The sequence below is a fragment of the Rhinatrema bivittatum genome, chromosome 6 (assembly GCF_901001135.1).
Source record: "Rhinatrema bivittatum chromosome 6, aRhiBiv1.1, whole genome shotgun sequence".
NCBI lineage: Eukaryota > Metazoa > Chordata > Amphibia > Gymnophiona > Rhinatrematidae > Rhinatrema > Rhinatrema bivittatum.
Window position 1 is genome coordinate 243,323,607 of NC_042620.1, and position 23,361 is coordinate 243,346,967.

The window sequence follows — 23,361 nt, forward strand, 5'->3', positions numbered from 1 at the left end:
TCTCGTAAAGCTACAACAGGACAGAGGAACAATGATCCTCATAGCCCCGTACTAGCCTCCACAAGTATGGTTTCCCATTAGAGATGTGAATCGTGTCCTCGATCGTCTTAACGATCAATTTCGGCTGGGAGGGGGAGGGAATCGTATTGTTGCCGTTTGGGGGGGTAAAATATCGTGATATATCGTTAAAATCGTTAAAACCCGCTAAAACCCACCCCCGACCCTTTAAATTAAATCCCCCACCCTCCCGAACCCCCCCCAAATGACTTAAATTACCTGGTGGTCCAGCGGCGGTCCGGAACGGCAGCGGTCCGGAACGGGCTCCTGCTACTGAATCTTGTTGTCTTCGGCCGGCGCCATTTTCCAAAATGGCGCCGAAAAATGGCGGCGGCCATAGACCAACAGGATTCCACGGCAGGAGGTCCTTCCGGACCCCCGCTGGACTTTTGGCAAGTCTTGTGGGGGTCAGGAGGCCCCCCCAAGCTGGCCAAAAGTTCCTGGAGGTCCAGCGGGGGTCAGGGAGCGATTTCCCGCCGCGAATCGTTTTCCGTACGGAAAATGGCGCCGGCAGGAGATCGACTGCAGGAGGTCGTTCAGCGAGGGTTCTGGCGCCTCGCTGAACGACCTCCTGCCGTGGAATCCTGTTGGTCTATGGCCGCCGCCATTTTTCGGCGCCATTTTGGAAAATGGCGCCGGCCGAAGACAACAAGATTCAGTAGCAGGAGCCCGTTCCGGACCGCTGCCATTCCGGACCCCCAGGTAATTTAAGTCATTTGGGGGGGGGGGGGGTTCGGGAGGGTGGGGGATTGAAGGAGGTAGGATTTGGCAAGGAAATGTTTAAGTTATTTGGGGGGGGGGGGTTTGGGAGGGTGGGGGATTTAATTTAAAGGATCGGGGGTGGGTTTTAGTGTGCCGGCTCACGATTCTAACGATTTATAACGATAAATCGTTAGAATCTCTATTGTATTGTGTTCCATAACGGTTTAAGACGATATTAAAATTATCGGACGATAATTTTAATCGTCCTAAAACGATTCACATCCCTATTTCCCATACTCCTCAACTTCTCAATCAGAGAACCAATTCACCTGGGCACAGCGCCCACTCTCTTAACTCAGAATCAGGGCAAGTTGCATCATTCCAACCTGACAACTCTTGCCCTGACAACTTGGATGTTGAAATTCTGCAACCATTTAATCTTTCAACACAAGACTCTAAAGTTCTCGTAGCTTCATGAAAGCCTTCCACATGTAAATCTTACCACTTTAAGGGGACTAGATTTACCAAGTGGTACACACAAAAAGCTTTTGATCTTTTCTCTTGCCCCACTCCTTCTTTTCTAAATTACCTATGCCACCTTTCAGATTCTGGTCTCCAGACATCCTCTGTAAGGTTATACCTAAGTGCCATAGTGGCATACCACAAGGGAATAGGGGAGGCACCAATAACAGCGCAACCCCTACTAAGTAGGTTTATGAGAGGCTTACTTCTCCTTAAGCCTCCCATTCGACTGCCGGTCACTGACTGGGACCTAACTATAGAACTGATGAGACTCATGTGGTCACCGTTTGAGCCTCTACATTCCTGTGATAAAAAATTTCTTACATTGAAAGTAATTTTCTTAGTAGCCATTACATCGGTTAGGAGGGTCAGTGAGTTGCAAGCTCTCATCACATACTCACCCTACACAAGGTTCCTGCATGACAGAGTAGTCCTTCGCACTCACCCCAAATTCCTACCAAAACTAGTAACGGATTTTCACATCAATCGGTCGTCTTGCCTACTTTCTTTCCAAGACCTCACTCTCAACAGGGAGAGAGAGAGTCCTACACACATTAGACTGTAAACGTGTGCTAGCCTTTTACCTGAACCGCACGGCGGTCCATAGGAAATCCACCCAACTCTTTGTTTCTTTTGACAAAAATAAACCAGGAGTTGCGGTAAGAAAACAGACTCTCTCCAACTGGCTAGCAGACTGTATTGAATTCTGTTATGAAAAAGCAAACATTCCTCTCCAGGGGCGAGTAAAAGCACATTCAGTAAGGGCTATGTCTACATTAGTAGCACACTATCGTTCAGTGCCCATTCTAGACATATGTAAAGCTGCAACATGGAATTCCCTTCACACCTTTGCAGCTCATTATTGTTTGGACAAAGAAGGACAACAAGATTCAACCTTTGGACAATCTATCTTAAAGAACTTATTTTCAGTATAACTCCAACTCCTTCTACATCCACCCTGCTGTGATTTCAGGCTGCCTCAGTTTTTCCAGCAGTACACCTGTTGTTGTGCTTCTTGCACCAGTTGTCTGCTGCTGGTAGAATATAAAAATGACTCAGCCTATAGCTTGCTAATCACCCATATGTGAGGACTATCATCCTGCTTGTCCTGGGATAAAGCAAAATTGCTTACCTTGTAATAGGTGTTATCCCAGGACAGCAGGATGTAGTCCTCACAGAACCCACCCGCCACCCTGCGGTCAGATACGTTTTATTATTATTTTATTTTTTTGGCTTACGCAAATGCTACAAACAAGACTGAAGGGAGACCCCTGTGGCTGAGAATATCATGGCATGCTGGGCATGCTCTATGTGCCAGCCAAAAGTTTATAGAAACTTTTGACAGACGTTTTCCGTACCAGGGCTCCATCTGATGATGTCACCCATATGTGAGGACTACATCCTGCTGTCCTGGGATAACACCGAATACCAAGGTAAGCAATTTTGCTTAAGGGGAAATGCTTATAGCAAGGGAAAAGCAAATTTTCTTCCAAAAGATAAAAAAAACATGTAATCAGCTCCTGTTTATGGTAGGCTAATGAAGGTCGGTACATCTCTTTAGAGTCCACGAAAAAAGACTTGATCTTAGCAAGGGTTCCTATTGACTGGAAACCAGAGCTGTGCTATTTTCTAGACAACACTGCCCCCATGAGGGCAATTCAAAAAGAGGATAAATTAATTATCTTCATTCAAGATGCTGTTTGAATTTGAACTCACAAATGGCATACATTCCCTTCAGAGCTCAGGTAAGAGCTGTATTATGTATTCATCACTCCAGCCAATAAAAGGCAGAGCGAGAGAGGGAAAAAGAAATGGGAATGAAATAATTCCTGAATCTGTCTTTCAGCTGAGTGAAGAAATAAAAAGGAGGCTAGTTTCCTTGCTGTAGGAAATGTGCCTTTTGGCTGCTCCCTTAGCAGAAAGAAGCATAGATTTTTTTGTGTCTTTTAGCCTGAGAAATTAATGTGATTTTTCTTAGATAAATTTTGTATGGTTTTTTTTTTCTAGTTATCGTTTAGAAAATTAGTCTGTTCCTTACACAGTATTAGTATTAGGCCAACAATTTTAGGGGAATAATCAGAAAACCTGTTGCAATTTTATTCAGAATAGAGGGAAGTTTTATTTGGTGAGGTTGGACATTTTTCCATGAGGCAAAATTTGAGCCTCTGAACCATGTGAAGCACTTCAAGTCATTGCAGATTATTCAATCACCCAATTAGAGCAACTGGGATTGCAGAGAAATTCATCTCATCTAGAGTATGCAAAAATCATGTGAGATTGAAGTGAAAAGTCGCATGCTAATATTCTGGCCACAGTTTAGATGGGACGTGCTTGACTTAGAAACTGAGAGAAACGGTTTGTGTGTGTGTGTGTGTGGGGGGGGGGGGGTTTCTGTTGAAGATTTACAAAAAGCTAATTTCCCTATCTTTTCCAATGCTAATAAATTGATTTATTATAATGCCATGAGTTTGTCTCCCATAACATGAGTCTATATTTGTTATGTAAATGCGCATGCACTGATTTTGCTTCTATTGTTCATAATAGGAATAATTTGTTTTTTTTTTTTTCCTGCTCTAGCCTCTCCTCCCTGTCCTTTTAGTTGTGTTACACATGCCATTTCTAACTCTCACAGCTGAGAGGTAGAGTTATTTACCTTGCTCTTCCTATATGTGGGGCTTTAGACCAGGATTATCTGTCTGGCAGCAGCAGGAAGCAGTGATGGACGAATGCAGTTTCCTGAAGCTCCTCTGTTAGAACTGTGGGACAGTTTAGGGGGATGCACCGGATACATGGGCACAGCTCAGGAGAGAAAAGAGAGTAATAACCAGGAAGAAAGAGACTGGCTGGAATGAGCAAGAACAAACAGAAAGTGAGTGGAGAAAATGTCCAAAACTTCACAAAAAGAGAAAACAAGAGAATAAAAGTACAATAAAATGTAAAAAGAATGGAGATATGAAGAAATAATGAAGCTACTAGCTAGCCATGGCGCGGAACAAGTGATGCAAAGTTTCTGATGTGGCTCATTTTACATGTTGGCTGCCACCAATTCATGAGCCCCTATGTACTAGACCAGTTGCAGCAATAGCAGCTCCACCAGTGGAGAACAGAGAGAAAAGAAGACAAAAAGAGAGGAAAAGAACAGAAAGAAGCAATACGAATAAACTGATGCCAAAACAGAGAGGTTAAAAAAGACATCATTGTTATATAATGTTTTTCCAGCAGGAGAGTTCAAAGCATGTTACAATACAGTTTTGCATTTAAAATAAGCATTAAGTTCATCAGTGAAAAAAATACAGCAGGTATAGAATTACAGTTTGGGGTAATAGATATTATAGAATATACAGATATATTGGCAAAGCACAGACTGTAGAAGAGTATTGGCTCTGACAGTGATTGAGCATTATACAAGTAGTCAGAACAGGTGTTGAGAGCATTTGAAGGGAATATTATGGCTGGTGGTTTGGAGAGGGTTAGCAATAAGTGGTGGGCATATTCTGTTGTGGCTCATAGAGAGGTCTAGTTTGGAATGTTAGGGTATTGAATTCTGGCTGGGAGTTGGAATTCAGGGTTTTGGTTGTGTGCCAAAGGCTGCTACAAATAGCCAAGCTTTCGATATCTTTCTAAAGATGAGGAGGCCAGATGTGAGTCTGACATCTAGTAGTAGGAAGTTCTAGAGGGTGGGGATTGATCCAGTGAATGTTCTCTCTCTCATGTTCATGAATCACATTTCCTTGTGGGCAGAAACTATTAGGCAGGCTTGGGATCGTGATCGAGAGGTGAGCTGGTTGTTGAAGTAGAGTGGTACTAAACTCCTCAGGACCTTGAAAGTCAGGACCAGAATTTAGAAAATGTTGCAGTAATATACTGGCAACCAGTACAGAGCTCTTTAGGAGTGCAGTCATCTGGTCAAACTTACTGGCATTTAGTGTAGTCCATTCTGCCAAGTTTTAGATGAGCTGTAGCTGATGGCTTAGCCTTTTAGGCATATAGATGGAGTTGCTGTAGTCTAGGCAAGAGATTATATAGGCTTGGATCACTATTGCAAAGGCCAGCCCATCAAAGAAAGGGCAGAGGTAGAGTACTTGGTGCAACTGGAAGAAGGCTGATTTTGCTACTGATGATATTTGGGCTTGGTGGCTGAAAGGTAAGGTTGACTCTTCTGTGGAAACTCTGGCTTGGAAGTGACTATAGTCCTTTTCACCGATCCATTGTACCGCTATCTTTTGAGCGTTCAATTTGAATTTGTTGTGGTGAAGCCAGCTTGAGATTTTTTTTTGAGGCAGTTTAGATTAGTGATTCTTGTTTAGGGTCAAGACCTAATGAAAATAAAATATTCTTACATGAATTAATTGGCATAGATTTGAATTATTTTATGGGTATTTCATGCATTTTATCACATTTCATAAATATTTTTAGAAAATTTTTTTTCCAGTGTATAAGTAGCACCCCTGTATAAACAGCTATTCTTAAGAAAGTTTGTACACAAGTTGCACCTTTATATAAGACGCATCTGGTCGTACAGAGATTGATGCATTTCTGCTATGTCCTACGCTGTGCCTTGATATCACTGCCTAATCAGATTCAGAAAGTCTTAATCTTCCATATCACTCAGAAAGAGACAGCAGCTGCGTAGGGTGAGAATTGTAATCACGGTTATGGCACTCGGGAGGATCAGGCATACTAGGAGAGTGCTGAAAGTAAGTCCGCTTAGTGGTATTCGAGAGGCGGCACAGAGAGTTGCGGTCATAGATAATATCATGGATTCTCTTATGGTAAAGAAACACTGGAGGCCACACGCAGGAGAGAGGGAGAGAGAAAGAGATCTGGCGATATTTAGAAAAAACAGCATATAAGCTGAACCGTTGTATAAGATGCACTGATAAAAATTTGAAAAAAAAGTGATTTATACACTGGAGAATGCGGTAATCAGAACCTTATTGTGTTCCAAACCTTTATTAACCAAGTGTCAAAATCTTTTTGTTCTCTCATGTCCAATACTAAAATAAAATAAATTAGTACAACATTGTACTAACTCTAGTCGAGAGCATTCCAAACCTCTCCTGGTGACCCCACAGCCAGTCAGGTTTTCAAGATATCAACGACTGTGCATATTCTGAGTTTCGTGCATGCTAATTTTTCTCATGTATAGTCATTGTGGATATCTAAAACCCTAACTGGTGACGAGATCCCCGAGACAGGTTTGGGAAGCCCTGAACTCTAATACAGATCACAGATCTGGCTGAAGTGCTGACTGTGGTGTATTTGTAGAGAAGAACAGCTGTCCAAGACATATTTTCAGAAGACTGTCAAACTGGAGTGAATTTTTTTAAATCGTATTTTCTTTTATTTGCAAGTTCCTAGTAGCAAGGTATGGAATGATGCATTTTCAAATGAATACATTTTCCAGCAGACTCCCATCACCATCAGCAAAGTTTCAGCCTTCCAAGTTGTCTGTTGTGACCCAGATTGACCCTGTGTCTAATTTTTCAGTCCTGTTTTCCTACCCACGCTTCTTGAAAATATTTCTACAGGTGATTCTTTGAGTAATTTAGACCAACAAAATGTTGCAAAACCAGATATTGTTATCTTTTTTCACAGAGTGGGAAGGGACAGCACAGAGGAGGAGTCACGGAACCATTGAAAAACAAGCACTATCAGAGCAGTTATCAATAACAGTGGTGTATTATGGCATGGTATGGTAAACTATAATCCTCTGTATTACTACTCAGAACTTCTGGGTAATTACAGGAAATTTGGACTTGGTGGTCTTCTGATCTTCTTTTAACCTGACTTTGTAATAATGTGATAATATTTCTCAGATGTTTGGTTGCTCATATTCACTCAATTGAATTCCTATATAGTTTAATAGGTAGTCCCATACCATGCCTGATCATTTACCAAATAGCTCCCTAGTGTTTGGTTTTCTGGAAAATTTTTCCCATCAAAGCAACATGGAAGGAATTTTTTTGAACAGTGAAACCCTTGACTGTCACAGTCCCTTTAGTATTTCATATCCCTGAGGGGAAAAGCAAAATTATTGGGCAAGTTCACAATTTGTATCTCAGTGGGTTCAGTGAACATTAATTTATGTATAGTGAGAGCAGTTGGAAGTTGCAAATAAAAATATTAAGTTAAAAATTAACACTATGACGGGGAAAAGTCAAGATGTTGGCGTAAGGTGGCCACAGAACTGTGCTGGGCTACATTATTCTTTTTACCTTGTTTCTTCTTTGACAATGCCTCCAGTGAGGAAGAGGAAGGTACAAGGTTTATCTTTTTGAGGTTCCCCTTCCCCATGCCCAGTGTTTTATTGTTGACTTCATGGCTTAAGTTTCTAAAGTAAGGGACATGAAACCTGTTGCTGATATTGGTGGGGGAGCACCGGTTTCACCTGAGGAGGAGGTATCTCTTAGTCCCTTGGATCTTCATCTACTGCTGGCTGAATGGAGCTGCCTTCCTGCTAATGTCCCACATCGATGAGGTCATCAGTGTTGACACACTGGAAGGAGCTGCAGAAGGTGGGGGCTCCAGGTTGAATGCTTTTCCATTGGCATTTTCGAGTTAAGAAGTGGAGGCTTTGGGTCAACATCCGGACATACAGATGAGGGAATTTCTTCTCAAGCCAATGATGTTTCCCTCCAGGAACTGCCCCAGTCTTTGGTTAATTCCATCTCTGGTGAAAGTTTTTCCTCCTTGATTAAGCCAGCTGTTGTGACTCTTAACTTCTTGTGGGAGCTGATAGTTATCTTTGATATTTCTCTCCCGGACTGTTAAAGCAGGGTTAATCAGATTTCTGGAAGATTGGAAATCCCAACCCAGAGTTAGGAGGGGCAATTGTAAGAATAATTTGGGAGAAACCAAGCTCTGGAGAGCAATGTAAAACTTATCCAATCTGTTAACACTGCAGTTATGCAGGATTGGGGGAGGAGGGGGGTGGGGGTTTCTTTCAAGAAGAATGGAGTTTATTGAAAATCAATTGAGCCATTTAAACTTCCGCTTTTTTAATTTTCTTAGAGTTATAGGGGAATTGCTATCCCTCCTTTCAATAAGATGCATTTCTTTGCCTTCTGGAACATGCTTAAGGGTGTTACAGGATAGGTCTGTGTAATTCCCAGTAGATGTAATGAATTTGACTGCCTTTTTGGAAGCTTCCGCTCCTGAGATATGTGAAAGTGCTACTCTTGTAGCTTCTTTTGTTCCTGAACAAGATATAAGTGCTATGTTGAAACTTACTTTAAATATAGGAATGCTAATTTCATAGGTCAAGTTGTTAGAATTTTCCCAAATCTTGGAAGAGCCACTCATGAGAGGTGAAATGGGTTCCTGGCATCATGAGTTAGAAGGTATGTGCTTTGGGGGGGGGGGGGGGGGTGTCTTTTTTTTTTTTTTTTTTTTTATTAAGATACCACAATGCATCTTTAAATATAATGTGCATTGTTACATTTTTTTGTTTCTGAACAGCTGAAAATTTTTATCAATTCTAGGAAGTTAGTTCCATCTTCACAAATTTCCAAAATGGATCAAGAATAGAATAATCTTTATTATTGCAGGTGTGTTCACCCTAGTGCTGTTTTTCTTCTTTTTTTTCTGTTTTGTGTGTTAACTCCTATGTTTCTTCTCTTCTCCTATACTATTGTAGATTAAAGTAATGAGAATGTATTTCTTATGATGATATTTCTAATTTATTTCTCATTTTGTTTCTGTGCAAAGTCTATTTGCTTTGTATTATTTGATATAATTGTAACTCCCTCTTGGTTTTAGGCCACCTAATTGAGGAAAGTCCCAAGGCCACAGTTTCTCTCCTGGATCTCTCTCTTGCTCAAAACACTTGAAACTTCAGCCCAGGGTACCGGAGTTCACCAGTGGGCAGGAGGTATACACCTCTGGGGCTCTTAGTGTAGTAGTGGGGATCACCCCTGTCACAATCACTGGTCAGCTTCTACTCATGAGTAGCTGAAACCAGCCCCAAAGCATGGCAAGTTGGTGTTCAATTAAAAAAAATTTAAGTCTGAAAAACAAAATTCATGCTATTATGGCAAAAATCATGAACAGCAACATAAAAAATCACTCCAAAAGCCACAATCTTTTTATCCATGATACATGGTCTAATAGCTTCTATATCTTCCTCTGAATCAGTGTCCAGGCAAAACTCTCCCCAAGTAGAGTGGAACATTTTTCTTCTTCCTCTAATATCTCAGAAATTTCCATCTGATCAGATGGTACAACACTTTTTCCAAAATAGCAGCTTCCAACAGTTTTAACCCACTTTTAACTAGTCATAGGAATGCAACCACACTCAATCTCTAGCCCTTGTGTCAGGCATTGGTCAAAATTGAAGAAAAGTTCCAATCTCTCAAAACCTCTCAATAGCACTTCACAGGTGCTCCTCTCTCTTCTCTAATCTAGAAGGATCTCCCTACTCTCTAAGTCTCATCAAGCTCACCTTCCCTTTGACTCTTGAGCATGCTCACCTCAGAATATATAGGGAGCAAGATCCATTCCAAAAAGGGCCATGGGCATACCACTAGGGAGAGATCAAAAATGGGAAAATATTTAGTAAAGAGGCAAAGCCCCCTTTACATAATTAATAAATATAAAGTTTAATAAAAATAGCACCATGGAGGTGAGACATATCTCAAAGCTTTCATGTAACTGGTTTTCATGTGCCTTTCAGTGCCTGTGCTCATTCTCAGTTGTGGAATATGTTATTTCCCTTAGGTGTCCCCTTCCCTCATCATCCCTTTCATGATATGCATCCCTGCCTCCCACAGATATCTTGGAACATGATAGAGGGACACTACTGAGCATTCCCTAAATACTGACATCACCACACCATGGCAAAGGACGTCAAGATTATACATTAGATTACTGTAGGAATAATCTGTGACTAATAAATGTGGCATAGAAGATAATGGCAGATTAGGAACAATTGGTTTACTCAATCTGCCCCATTGTTTCTTGTCTATGCTCCTCTAGCTAAGGCTACTCCTCTGCTATCATCTGTACAAGCTTGACCCTGCAGGGTATTGCTCCAATGGAGAAAAATTACTTCTATTTGCTATTCTTTTATTCTCCATTTTTAAATATTTAAAGCAAGAGCTGTTTAATTTGCACATTTTTTTTCTGGTGGTTTGTACTTTAGGATTAATTTTGAAATTGAGTTTGACTGTAGCCATAGGGATTCACTTACTTTATAAATATATTAAGTGAAGATGAGTGAAAATTTGGAAAGTTCAAATATATATTTCACTGGGCAGAAAGGAATCACTTGAATGGAAGAAAACTGACTTTTAGCTCATCATTATCAACAGGAAAATACCCAATACACTATAGTGATTTAAATAAGGGAACTACCCTTAGTACACTTTCCTTCCATTCTAGTGATTCCTTTCTGCCCAGTGCAGTATATATTTGAATTTTCCAGTTCTTCACTCATCTTTACTTATAGAATTAATATATTTATAAAGTAAGTGAATCTGTGTTACCACTATATCGTCCTTTGAGTTTTTAGTAGATAGTAATATAATGATTATGCCTCTGGATTTATTTATGACTGTAGCGTTAATCCCCATCCACTGATTGAAAGTAGCCTTTTTAAAGACTTTCCAATATAGGTATTGTTGGAAAGAGTTATATAAAAGGTATCAATGTCCATCTGTCCATAGAAACAATAACTCTCCGAAAAAGGGATGGAAATTGACCAAATTTGGCTCACCTACAACTCACACGTTTCTGCACTCACTACACACTCAACTCACCCACCCCTACCTGTGATACGCTCTGCCTACATCTCCCACAAAAACCCACACTACCCAAAAACACTTCCATGTTAACTCCCTCCCACAGCCACACTCACCCCTGCTACAAACTAGGGGCCTGATTTACTAAGGCTTTTCTGCCATTCTGTGTCTATGGGAAACTGCTTAGTAAATAATCCTCTAGTCTGAAAATAATTCCCAAAGTCTTGCCTATGCATGCTTCCACTACTTGTTTTTTTACTTCAGTTATATATTAGATGTAATAGTAATTTTCTATGATGATTTTAGAATGCCTCTATCAGATGTAATTCTATTTCTCTATAAATCCTAATTCAAAAGAAGCAAAAAAGAAAAAGGCATTTAAAGTAATAGCACTAGCCGAGCTCATCAAGGCATCAACTTGCCTGTTTTTTTGGCTCTGTCAATTGCTTTCACTTTGGAGCTATTATTTTTATGTCTCTTTTCTATTCTGACCTTCTGCTTTTTTGCATTTTTTTACTTTTTTTTTTTTTTTTTAGAATAAAAATGTTTTTTTATTATAATCATGCCTCCCTTTTTAAAAATCTCCTTCATGTGTACTCTAGCATTTTTGTGCTCTCTTTATACTTTGTATGTATCAGAGTAATTCAGTTCTGTTCAATAATGATCTTGGTTTTCTCACATAAAAAGAAATAATTTTATTCAAAACTTCCATTAATATAATAACCATTCCGTATAGGCTGCTGTGGATCCTTACAATGGTTTGCCAGATCACTTGCTCTATTCCAGGGGTCTGTTCTTATATTAGACTTTTCTGGCAGCAGATCAGCTGTAACTTGTTGCAGCGGCCAGCTTTCACATGACCTTTTACATTTTAATTCCCATTTTGACTGTTCCTGGCTTATACATTCCTTTTTCTTAGTAATCTCAGAAGAGTCTGGAATGTATCTTCATATGGAATCATTGGTAGGAGCTTTAACTACCATGATTTCTTTAGCTATATGAATAAACTGAACTGGTAATCCAATTAAACTGCATTATTTGGCTGAATTGCTTCACAAAAAGAGGACTGTGAGCATATGCAAGTCAGAGTGTCCTCTGCACATGACTGATAGAATAATTGCACTTGTGATCACAGTCCCCAGTTTTCTGTGGCAGCTCGGGGGGGGGGGGGGTAGATTTTGTGGGAAGAGTTTCAGGATGCTGTCACAAATGAGCATTGGGAGATTGGTGGGGGACCCACAGCCATGAGCTGGCCCTGCCACCACCTCCCTAATTCGGGTCGGCTCTTGGTCACCCATGATTTTGGGGGAAGGAAGGAGGATCAGCAGGTTTTGAAGCAAGAGCCAAATCTGACCAGAGGCCCTTCTTACAATGGTGCATGTGGCTAAGTAGTTTTAACTACCAAATTGGAAAAATTACTAATCTGATAATTTTGTTTTCCTTAGTGTAGACAGATGGACTCAGGACCAATGGGTATTGTGCTCTTCTGCTAGCAGATGGGAGACGGAGTCAGATTTCAAACTGACGTCCTCCTGGGTACATATATCCCTGCATTGACCTCACTTCCTTAGTATTCTCTTCGAAAAGCCAGTGTGGATATATCTTTGCTTAAATAACTTGCTTAAACTTGATTAGAACTTGACTGATTCAACTGATTTCCTACTGGAGACCGCCAGTGCACTCAACCAATTAACGCTGACACCGAACAACTGTGGGTGTCTTGAACTAGGGGTAGAATGTGGCTTACCTGTATTTGCTCAGTCTTGAGGTTTGCTATCCGAGGTTCTCCCTTTTCTGGGGCAGCCGTGAGCGGGATGCTGAGTCCATCTGTCTATACTAAGGAAAACGAAATTATCAGGTAAGTAATTTCTCCATTTCCTAGCATGTAGCCAGATGGATTCAGGACCAATGGGATGTACAAAAGCTACTCCCGGATGGGGCGGGAGGCTGCCTGTGGCCCACTTAGTACTGCCCATTCGAAGGCTGTGTCCTCCTGGGCCTGAACAGCCAGGCGGTAGAACCTGGAAAAGGTGTGTATGGAGAACCACATTGCCGCCCGACAGATCTCAGCGGGCGACAGCAGCCTGGTTTCTGCCTAGAAGGCTGTCTGGGCCCTTGTAGAGTGAGTCTTAACCTGTAAGGGTTTTCGTGCCTCTATGTAGGCCTCCTTGATTACTTCTTTGATCCAGCGGGCTATGGTCGCCCGCGAGGCCACTTCCCCTTGTTTCTTACCGCTCTAAAAGATGAGCAGGTGGTCTGTTTTGCGCACAGGTTCCGATCTTTCCAGGTATCGGACTAGGAGTCTGCCGACGTTTAGGTGGTGAAGAAGGCACGAGTCTTCCGAGTCCTTATGTTCATCTGGAGATAGTAGCGAGATGGTTTGGTTCACATGAAACTGGGAAACCACTTTCAGTAAAGAAGGAGGGGACAGTGCACAACTGTATGGTTCCAGGTGTGAACCCAAGAAATGGTTCCCGACAGAATAGTGCCTGTAGTTCGGAGATGTGATGAGCTAAACATATTGCCACCAAGAATGCCGTCTTTAATGTTAAGAGGCATAGTGACAGACCGTGTTTTGGTCTGAAGGAAGCTCCCGCTAGGAAGTCTAATACTAGATTGAGATTCCATAGAGGTACCAGCCACTTTAGGGGTGGTCGGAGTTGTTTAACCCCTTTCAGGAAGCGGGACACATCTGGATGGGTTGACAGTCTGATACCGTCCACTTCGGCTCTGAAGCAGGTCAGCGCAGCAACTTGGACCTTGAGGGAGTTGAGTGACAACCCCTTCTTCATATTGTCTGTAGGAACTCCAACATCATGGGGATTTTGGTTGTCCGTGGGATAATCCCACGGCCCTCACACCAGGCTTCGAACACTCTCCAGATCCGTGTGTAAGACAGGGATGTGGAGAACCTGAGCACTTGGAGCAGGGTGTCTTTGAGTAACTGCGCTTCTTCAGGCGAGTCCTCCCAAGCGCTATATCATAAGAGAGAATCGAGACGGATCTTCATGGAGGATTGGGCCCTGCCGGAGCAGGTCCCTGTAAGGAGATAGGCACAGAGGGTTCCCCGCAAGGAGTCTTTGCATGTCTGCGTACCATAATCGTCTTGGCCAGTCCGGGGCCACTAGTAGAACTAGTCCCCTATGATGCTCTACCTTGCAGATGACCCTGCCCAGTAGTGGCCATGGGGGGAAGGCGTACAGTAGGTCTTCCTCCGGCCAAGTCTGGATGAGAACGTCGATTCCTTGGGATTGTGGCTCTCGTTTGCGGCTGAAGAACCTGGGGACTTGGGCACTGAGACGGGTGGCCAGTAAATCCATGGCTGGGAGGCCCCAGTGATTTACTATCAGTTGGAAGGCTGTGGTCGACAGCGTCCATTCCCCTGGGTCTAGGCTCTCTCTGTTGAGGTAGTCTGCTGAGATGTTGTCTTTTCCCGCGATGTGGGAGGCAGAGATCCCTTGTAGATTTATCTCCGCCCATGCTATGAGAGGGTCTATTTCCAGAGACACCTGTTGGCTCTTGGTTCCTCCCTGGCAGTTGATGTAAGCCACTGCTGTCGCGTTGTCCGACATTACCCTGATTGACTCGCCCCAGACTCTGTGGCTGAATCACAGGCATGCTAGTCTGACTGCTCAAGATTCCAGGTGGTTTATGTTCCATTTCACCTCTTTCTTGTTCCATTGTCCCTGGGCTGTCAGTTCCTGACAGTGGGCTCCCCACCCTCGCAGGCTCGCATTCGTGGTGAGCAAGATTCAGTTCGGTGGGGATATGCTTACTTCTCTGCTTAGGTGGTCTTCCTGTAGCCACCATTGGAGCTGGGCCCGAACCTATGCTGGTAGTAGGAGGTGAATTGAGTAGTCCTGAGACAGTGGGTTCCATCGTGACAGTAGGGAGCGCTGGAGCGGTCGTATATGGGCCCTTGCCCACGGAACAACCTCCAGGGTTGATGCCTTGAGGCCGAGGAATTTAAGGTAGTCCCATATCTTGGGGCGTACATTGGTCATCAATCATCACAATTGTTCCATCAGTTTCCTTCTCCTTGGAGGGGGGAGGCTTTGTTCTGTTTTGTGTTGAACAGGACCCCCAGGTACTCTAGTGACTGAGAGGGCTGTAGACTGCTCTTGCTCGTGTTCATGACCCACCCGAGCTCCTGCAGTAGGCTCTTGACTCTGCTGGTCACCTGCTGGCTCTCCTCCGAAGATTTTGCTAATCGTCTAGGTAAGAATGTACCAGGATCCCTTCCTTCCTCAGTCTTGTTGCCACGACCGCCATAATTTTGGTCAAGGTCCTGGGGGTGGTTGCTAGGCCAAAGGGAAGCACCCGGAACTGGTAATGGTGACCCAGTATGTGAAAGCGCAGGAAGCGCTGGCGATCCTGATGGACTGTGATGTGGAGATAGGCTTTGGAAAGGTCCATAGAAACATAGAAACATAGAAATGATGGCAGAAGAAGACCAAACGGCCCATCCAGTCTGCCCAGCAAGTTTCGCACTTTTTTTTTTTTCATACTTATCTGTTTCTCTTGGTTCTTAGTAACTTTTTGGTTCTATTTCCCTTCCACCCCCACCATTAATGTAGAGAGCACCCTTCCACCCCCACCATTAATGTAGAGAGTACTGCTGTTATAACGGAGCACAGAGTTTCCATGCGGAAGTGTGGCACCCACAGATAATGGTTGACATTTTTTAAATCCAAGATGGGCTGGAATGACCCTTCCTTCTTGGGAACGATAAAATATATGGAATAGCGCCCAGTATTTTGCTGGTGCGTGGGCACCGGAGTTATTGCTGCAGATTGAGTAGTCTTGTTAGTGTGGTTTCTACTGCCAGTCTCTTGGAGTGGGAGTGGCAGGGTGACCTCATAAATTTGTCTCGAGGGATGCTGTGGAATTCCAGAGAGTATCCTTCTCGAATGATGTTTAAGATCCATTTGTCCTTCGTTATCTCAACCCATCTTTGGTAGAAGAGGGCAAGTCGACCCCCTATATCTTCTTCCTGTGGATGGGTCAGCCTCTTCTCATTGTGGGGCCCGGCTAGAGCCTGCCCCTGGTCCTGCTCGCCTCTTGGTCTGTCTGCTCCGAAAGGACTGGGACCTTCCGGAGGGGAGAGGTACCTGGAACTGTGTGAGCCTGTAGGGTCTAAAGCGCTGCGATCCTCTGCCCTTGGTTCTTCTGGGGGAGGGACTCCGAGATCTTTTATTCCTATCTTCAGGTAGTCGTGGCACTGGAGATTCGCCCCATTTGTTGGCTAACTTCTCCAATTCGCTTCCAAACAAGAGAGATCCTTTAAAAGGCATTCTCGTGAGATTTGCTTTAGATGTCGCGTCCGCAGACCAATTCCGTAGCCATAGTTGTCTTCTGGTTGCCACTACCGAGGCAACACCCCTGGCTGAGGTGCGCACTAGATCTGAGCTTGCGTCAGTGAGGAAGGATGCTGCATGTTCCATCGTCTCTCTGGTATGAGAGCTGGAGGTATTTGTCTCTCTCTCGAGGAGCAAACAGGAACGTGCCACCAGTGCACAGCAGGAGGCAATTTATTTATTTATTTATTTCCTCGTTTTTCTAGACCGATGTTGGTATGAACCTTCAAACCAACTTTTTTTTTTTTTTTAAGCATCCATGCAGCATCAGTACATGTCTTTGTCAATTTATCATGAATTGCAATCTAAATACATATTACACAGTAATTTTTATAGAATTCCTTCTCCCCTGGTGAAATAAATATTTATGCAAATAACCGCGTTTGATGCACGTTCCAGGAGTAGAGCGGCAGACGTGATATGACATGACTTACTGAGACTTGATGCATTTTACAACTCAGTGTAAGGGCAGCACTGCGCCGTTATTCATTCTATAAATATGCTGGCTTATAAATCCAGTAATGCAGCTTGAAAAATAAACTAATAACTGTTTCCAGATTCCCATAAATTTATCTGAATATATGGACCCAAACATATGAATAATGAAGTACTCAGAGATGCAGTTCAGATGTTTAAGGATATTAAGAAGATTTGCATCATACACTGAGCACCAGAAACATCGCAGACTCACAGCCCTTTGTCCTGCAACAGCTCAGGGGCAGATTCTGCAGCAATTAGCAGTTAGAAAATTCTGTGGTAATTCCCTGGCATATTTGCATATTAAATCATGTCAATTGTATTTTCCAGTATAAAAATAAGGTAGTTATCCAAACTTGCTTATGCGTCTTTATAATTTAGCTTTCTACTTTGAATGGGGAAACAGGATTTGGGTATCGGCACAGGGAGGGAATCTCAGGGATCAGGGGGTAGGAGAAGGAGAGGAAAGGAAAGGAGATAGAGAGGAAGGATCTCAGTGGGGAGGAGATGAAGAGAGAGAGAGAGGGAAGAGTGTTTTGGGATCAGGGCATAAAGGAAGAGGGAGGGTGGTTCCAGAATTTAGGGGAGAGAGCAAATGGGGAGAGAATCCAGGATGAAGGAAGGGAGCATCCAGATTTGGGGGAGGAAGATGCCCCTACCCTGGCTCTGGGCCTGCTTCCTTGCATTACCCTCCCTTCCATCCTTCTTTCGCTCAGTTCTCCACATCTCCCTTCCTCCATTATTCCCAGTCATTTCTCACTTGTACACCCGTTCCTCATGCCTTTTCACTCACACATACACCTGCTATCCCCCCCCCCCCTCACACACACACATTCACCTGGTGCTGATCCTTTCACAAACACACAAATGCACCCATCCTTGGTGCCAATCCCCTCTTTCTCATAGACACATATCTGGTGCTGATCCCTTCGCACTATCACACCCACACACCCACATTCCCCAATCCGATCCATTTATTCGTTCACCTTTTCAGCTGGCCCCCCTTTGATATCCCCAGCCATACCTTTCTCATATATCCTCCAGGTTGTCCCATCACGCCCCCCCAAACCCATCTCCTTCTCCTCCACCTTCCTATGCTGGCTGTCAGGAGAAGGAGCATGGTGGTTGCACAGGTCTGCATCCTCCTCTGCCGCTGCCTGCTTATCCATGACTACTTCGGCCCAAAGACGACAGGACACGCTGGTTGATTTATGGTGAAAAGCAAACTAATAAGAAACTAAACTAAACTAAATTAAATATGTCAGGCTGCCATTTCCCAGGATGCCATGACAAAGGCTACAAAATTGCTGGATCCCTGCAGAATTGTGTTAATGAGGAGCTGGATTGGGGCTACTGCATTCCCATTCCTGTTACCCACTGATAACCCTTATGCTGATCCAGGCAAGAAGGAGGTGGAGATTAGTGGCACCTTAGGCCATGTCTTCTTCTTCTGTCACGAGGGCTCAGCTCATGGTTGAACTGTTCATCTGTACTAAAGTGTGAAATACAAATAGAATTCCTCTAAATTCTACTGATAGCATTGTGTAGTTAACTGCTTGGATGTTATGCAAGATACTGGGGGTTGGTCCTGGTTTCTATGTCCCAGAGATCCTCATGTAAGTTGGCCAACTTGGAGAAGGCCTGGATTTGTCAATAGGCACACTAGGCCTGTATCTAGGGCAGTAGAAATCTGGGGAGGGCAGCAGGCTGACTGAATATTTAATGTCTTTCAGTTGTGCTGAATCTCACTCAGTAGAGAACAGCCCTCCCCTTCCTGATCCAGTGCCTTCCTTCCAGGCAGCAGGCAGGGAACAGGAGAGCCTGCAGCAGACAGATCAAAGGGGGATCATTTTGGGGAGACTAGGAGTGGCTGAATATAGATCACTGGAGGGTGGGAAAAGAGGCTGGGGGATTGGCTAGGGGCATAAGTCTGTGTATGAGGGAGAAGGGATATTGTGTGTGTGTGTGTGTGTGTGTGTGTGTATGAATTTCATATTGGGTGGGATGTTGGAGAGGGGGATGCAAGGAAGAACAGGACTGGAGCTCCTTCCTATCCACTGCAATTCAAATCCTCCATCCCTTGATCTTGGATTCTCTGCCCAAGATGCTGCTCCCTTCCTTCTTTCCTACCTCTCCTCTCCAGATCCTGAAACCCACTCCCTCCTCCTTTTCCTCAATCCAAGAACCTTCCTCTCTCTCCTCTTACCCATCACAAATTCCTAATTTTCCCCATCTCCCTTTCTGCTCACCCCATCCCTGATCCCCTTCCCTATCTCCTCCCTGTATTGATACTTGAGATCACTTTTCTTCACCCAATAAAAATAATAATATAAAAACTGCTTTATTTTTATAACGTAATATAAAAGATGGAAATGTTTGCCAATTTCCTTTGAATGTTAAATTTTTTGCCTCAACAGAATCTACCTCTGAGCTGTCACAGGAAACTAGGGGACTGTGCCTTAGATCTTCTGCTCCCTGTTGTCCATCCTCGGGGGGGGGGGGGGGGGGGTGAAAGGGGATGACAGAACCAGCAGTGCCTAGGTGCACCAAAACCCTAAATCTGTCACTGACTTAGAGTTCCCCAAAAGGAGGACACTCGCTGCCAAAAAGGACAAAAATGCAGTACAAACATTTGCATTGAATGTATATATATAATTAGTAGAAATGAATTTGAATAGGTAAATATGTTTACATAGATGCAACATTGCAAATTATTTTTATAATTTAACTAGAAATAGAACTCATCATATTGTAGCTGATTCTAACCAGACAATGTTGTTAAGCAACTAACATAATGGGGTTCAAAAGAGAATTGGACAAGTTTGTGAAGAAAAAAAATCAATGATCAATTATTAGCCACGTAGACTTAGAAAAACCAGCACTTATCCCTGGGCGTAAGATACAAGTAACAAATGAACTGTTTTGGGATCTGATGTTCTTAATCAGCAAGTGATTCCACCCCACTCCACCCCAAAGCAGATATCTGCAGCTTGCAATTAGATTCCGTTCTCCGGGAACACTGAATGGGGCAACTGACCTTTACCTGCCATCATTTACAATTCGGGAATAAAAAGTTAAATGAAAACAAAAAATTTATAAGGTGATACTTATTTATAGATTCTCTTCTGACCTGAGGAATGAAGTATTAACTCCTGAAAGCTAGTTAAGAATTGTGATATTTTTTTATTGGACTAATAATACCTTATATGTTTATTTGTTAAATTTGCAGAATATCAAATGTAGTAGTCTAAGCGGTTTGCATCATAAAAGCATGCATAATTCAATTTTAGAAAAACATAAAATTATAAACACAAATTATAAAATTAAAACTACACAACAGAAAATAACATTGAATCATAAGGCTATTAAAAACAAAAGAAATCCTGAACTAATAACACCTAAAGAGCACCTTCTCTATTAACAATCTGAGAAAATAATCAGGCTTTTACCTTTTTTCCTAAATTTCAGGTAGTCTAATTCTAACTGGATTTCAGATGGGAGTGAGTTCCACAATAATGGATCTTGATAACTATTATAAGTCTGTCTAGTTTGCGCTAATCTTGTCTCAGAAGGTGATGGAAGTCTCAAAGGCCTTGATTGGATGAACAGAGAGATCTAGATGGGGAATAAAATAACAACCAATCTGAGAGATAAGATGATAAAGCTCCTATAAAAAGGACAAAAAGTCAGAAATAAAATCTTAACACAGATGTGACAATTTTATGGGTTAACCAGTGCAAGTATTCCAATAAAGGTGTAACATGATCACATTTCTTTTTATGGCAAATTAACTTGGCAGCAATGTTTTGCAAAATCTGCAACCTCCTAGGTTGAATCTGGCGTAATAAGCAATATGTGATAGGACCAAAGAGGGTTCTAGGGTCCACAGATCATTCATATTTAATAATCTATACACTGAAAGAGAATGTTTATAGTTATCAAACCACACAATTCCCAGAGGAAGATTTTAGGTTAGTCCTGGTTTTGCAAGCTCCATGCTAATGCATTCTGGTACCTGCAGCACTGATTTCCAATAGTAGAAGCAGGGTCTACAAATACCAGAATGCATTGAGATGCAAGTTCATCCCTGAAGGAACTGGTAGCTCCAAAGCCTCAACAGCCCATTGAGCCATGACCTGTTGATTCTACTTTCCAACTTTAGCATTTATTGCTTTGAATCAGATCTTGAACAACCAGGATTGGCTCAGCCTGAAGCCAGATGTTTACCATCAAAAACACCTTTATATCGTCCCATTATGTTGCTTCATATGCCATTCACTATTATTATTATTATTAATCCTTGGTATAGCACATATCGTTGTTATGCTTCCAGCCACTGTGCAGCCTCGCCTCCACCAGAGAACTCCGGTGAGCCCAGCTCTGAACTGCACTCTCCAGCACATCTCTAGTTTCTTGCTATGGTCTGTTCTACAGCCTCTGTGCTACAAGGGGACCTCCACGAGCTTATTCTCTTTCAGGCCTTATTCAGTAAAGGGCGGAAAACATGCGTCCAACCCGCGGCACCTAATAGTGCATTCAAATGCATGTTGATGGCCCTATTAGGTATGCGCGCGGGATACAGTAAGTAAAATGTGCAGCCAAACCGCACATTTTACTTTAAGAAATTAGCGCCTACCCAAAGGTAGGCGCTAGTTTCTGCCAGCACCGGGAAAGTGCACAGAAAAGCAGTAAAAATTGCTTTTCTGTGCACCTTCCGACTTAATATCATAGCGATATTAAGTTGGAGGTCCCGAAGGGTGTAAAAAGAAAAAAAAATTTAAATTGGGCCGGCGGCTGTCGGGCCGAAAACCGGACGCTCAATTTTGCCGGCGTCCGGTTTCCGAGCCCGTGGCTGTCAGCAGGCTTGAGAACCGACACCGGCAAAATTGAGCGTCGGCTGTCAAACCCGCTGACAGCCACCGCTCTGGGTCAAAAGGAGGCGCTAGGGATGCGCTAGTGTCCCTAGCGCCTCCTTTTGCCCGTTTCTACCACACCACCTCATTTACATACTGAATCGCATGCACTGGTGAGTGGCCGGTGCACGCATCGGGAGAGCGGGTATTTGTCCGCTCTCCCCCGTTTTTACTGAATCGGCCTGTTTGTTGGTCAGGCCTCTTGTGCCTGCCTGCACCATGCCCACACCCCCTGTCCTATTTAATCTCCTCTAGCCTCTGTCTCAATGCTTCGGCATTGAGATCTACTCAGCTTCTTGCTCTAGCCACTTCTGCCTTGTGGCCTTTCTTCGTTTCTCTATGTAACCTCCAGGCCTTCTGATTATCATTTTACCAACTCTTGTCTTGTGGCCTTTGGGCCTTCTGTCCTCTGCCTTCTTTGTGGCTTCTGTGCCTTCAGGCTCTTACTTCCTGAACTCTGGTCTAACCCTGAGGTCTCCCTAGGTCTCTTCCTGCTACTATTCATTTTCCACTTTTTTGGCACTTCACAGTGTACATCAAAGTGGATTACATTCAGGTACTATAGGTATTTCCCTATCCCGACAGGGCTTACAATCTAATTTTGTACCTGAGGCAATGGAGGGTAAAGTGACTTGCCCAAGGAATAACAGTGGGATGTGAACCCTGGTTTCCTGGATTAAAGCCCACTGTTCTAACCACTAGGCTACTCCTACTATGCCTCTTTCTGTCTTCCTGAACTCTGAATTAGCCCTGAGGTCTCTTTAGGTCTCTTTCTGATTTCCTAAATTCTGGCCTAGCCTGACACCTCTCTATGTCTCTCCTTGTCTTGCCCCTGAGCGCACTTCTTTTCTGTTGCCTTTGGGCTCTCCTGTTCCATGTTCTGTGTAGTCCTTGTCCTGTCTTACTCTCTCCATGCCCTAGTCTCTGTCCCAGTGTTCCTTTGTTTCCCATTTACCTTCACGCAGCTCCAGTTGGTTCCTGAGTTCCAGTGTACCTTTACCTCCACACAGTTCCAATCTGAACCTGAGTTCCAGTTCACCCTTACCTCCACACAGTTCCAATCTGAACCTGAGTTCCAGTTCACCCTTACCTCCACACAGTTCCAATCTGAACCTGAGTTCCAGTTCACCCTTACCTCCACACAGTTCCAATCTGAACCTGAGTTCCAGTTCACCCTTACCTCCACACAGTTCCAATCTGAACCTGAGTTCCAGTTCACCCTTACCTCCACACAGTTCCAATCTGAACCTGAGTTCCAGTTCACCCTTACCTCCACACAGTTCCAATCTGAACCTGAGTTCCAGTTCACCCTTACCTCCACACAGTTCCAATCTGAACCTGAGTTCCAGTTCACCCTTACCTCCACACATCTGCAGTTGGTTCCAGTTCACCCTTACCTTCAGGCAGCTCCAGCCCAGCCTGCACTCTGTCCCTGAGCTCCAGCCTCAGACTGCCCAACCCAAACACTAGCCTGTCCTGCCATCCTGTGCCACGCTGGAGGTGGTGTCCACCACACTTCCCCAGCTCCGAACCTGTAACTATCATATGCACACCGCACTGTACAGAGACACAAAATGGATAGTCCCTACTCCG

At 43.4% G+C, this 23,361-nt stretch overlaps 1 long non-coding RNA gene across 2 annotated transcripts in view; it reads right to left on the reverse strand.

Moving 5' to 3' along the window:
- The window catches only part of LOC115094049, a 158,687-nt gene that overhangs the window by 115,285 nt on the left and 20,041 nt on the right, over positions 1-23,361 (reverse strand). For both annotated transcript variants that reach the window (XR_003857487.1, XR_003857486.1), the window contains exon 2: positions 20,305-20,470. This is a non-coding gene — a long non-coding RNA (uncharacterized LOC115094049). The remainder of the gene's footprint in view (positions 1-20,304; positions 20,471-23,361) is intronic.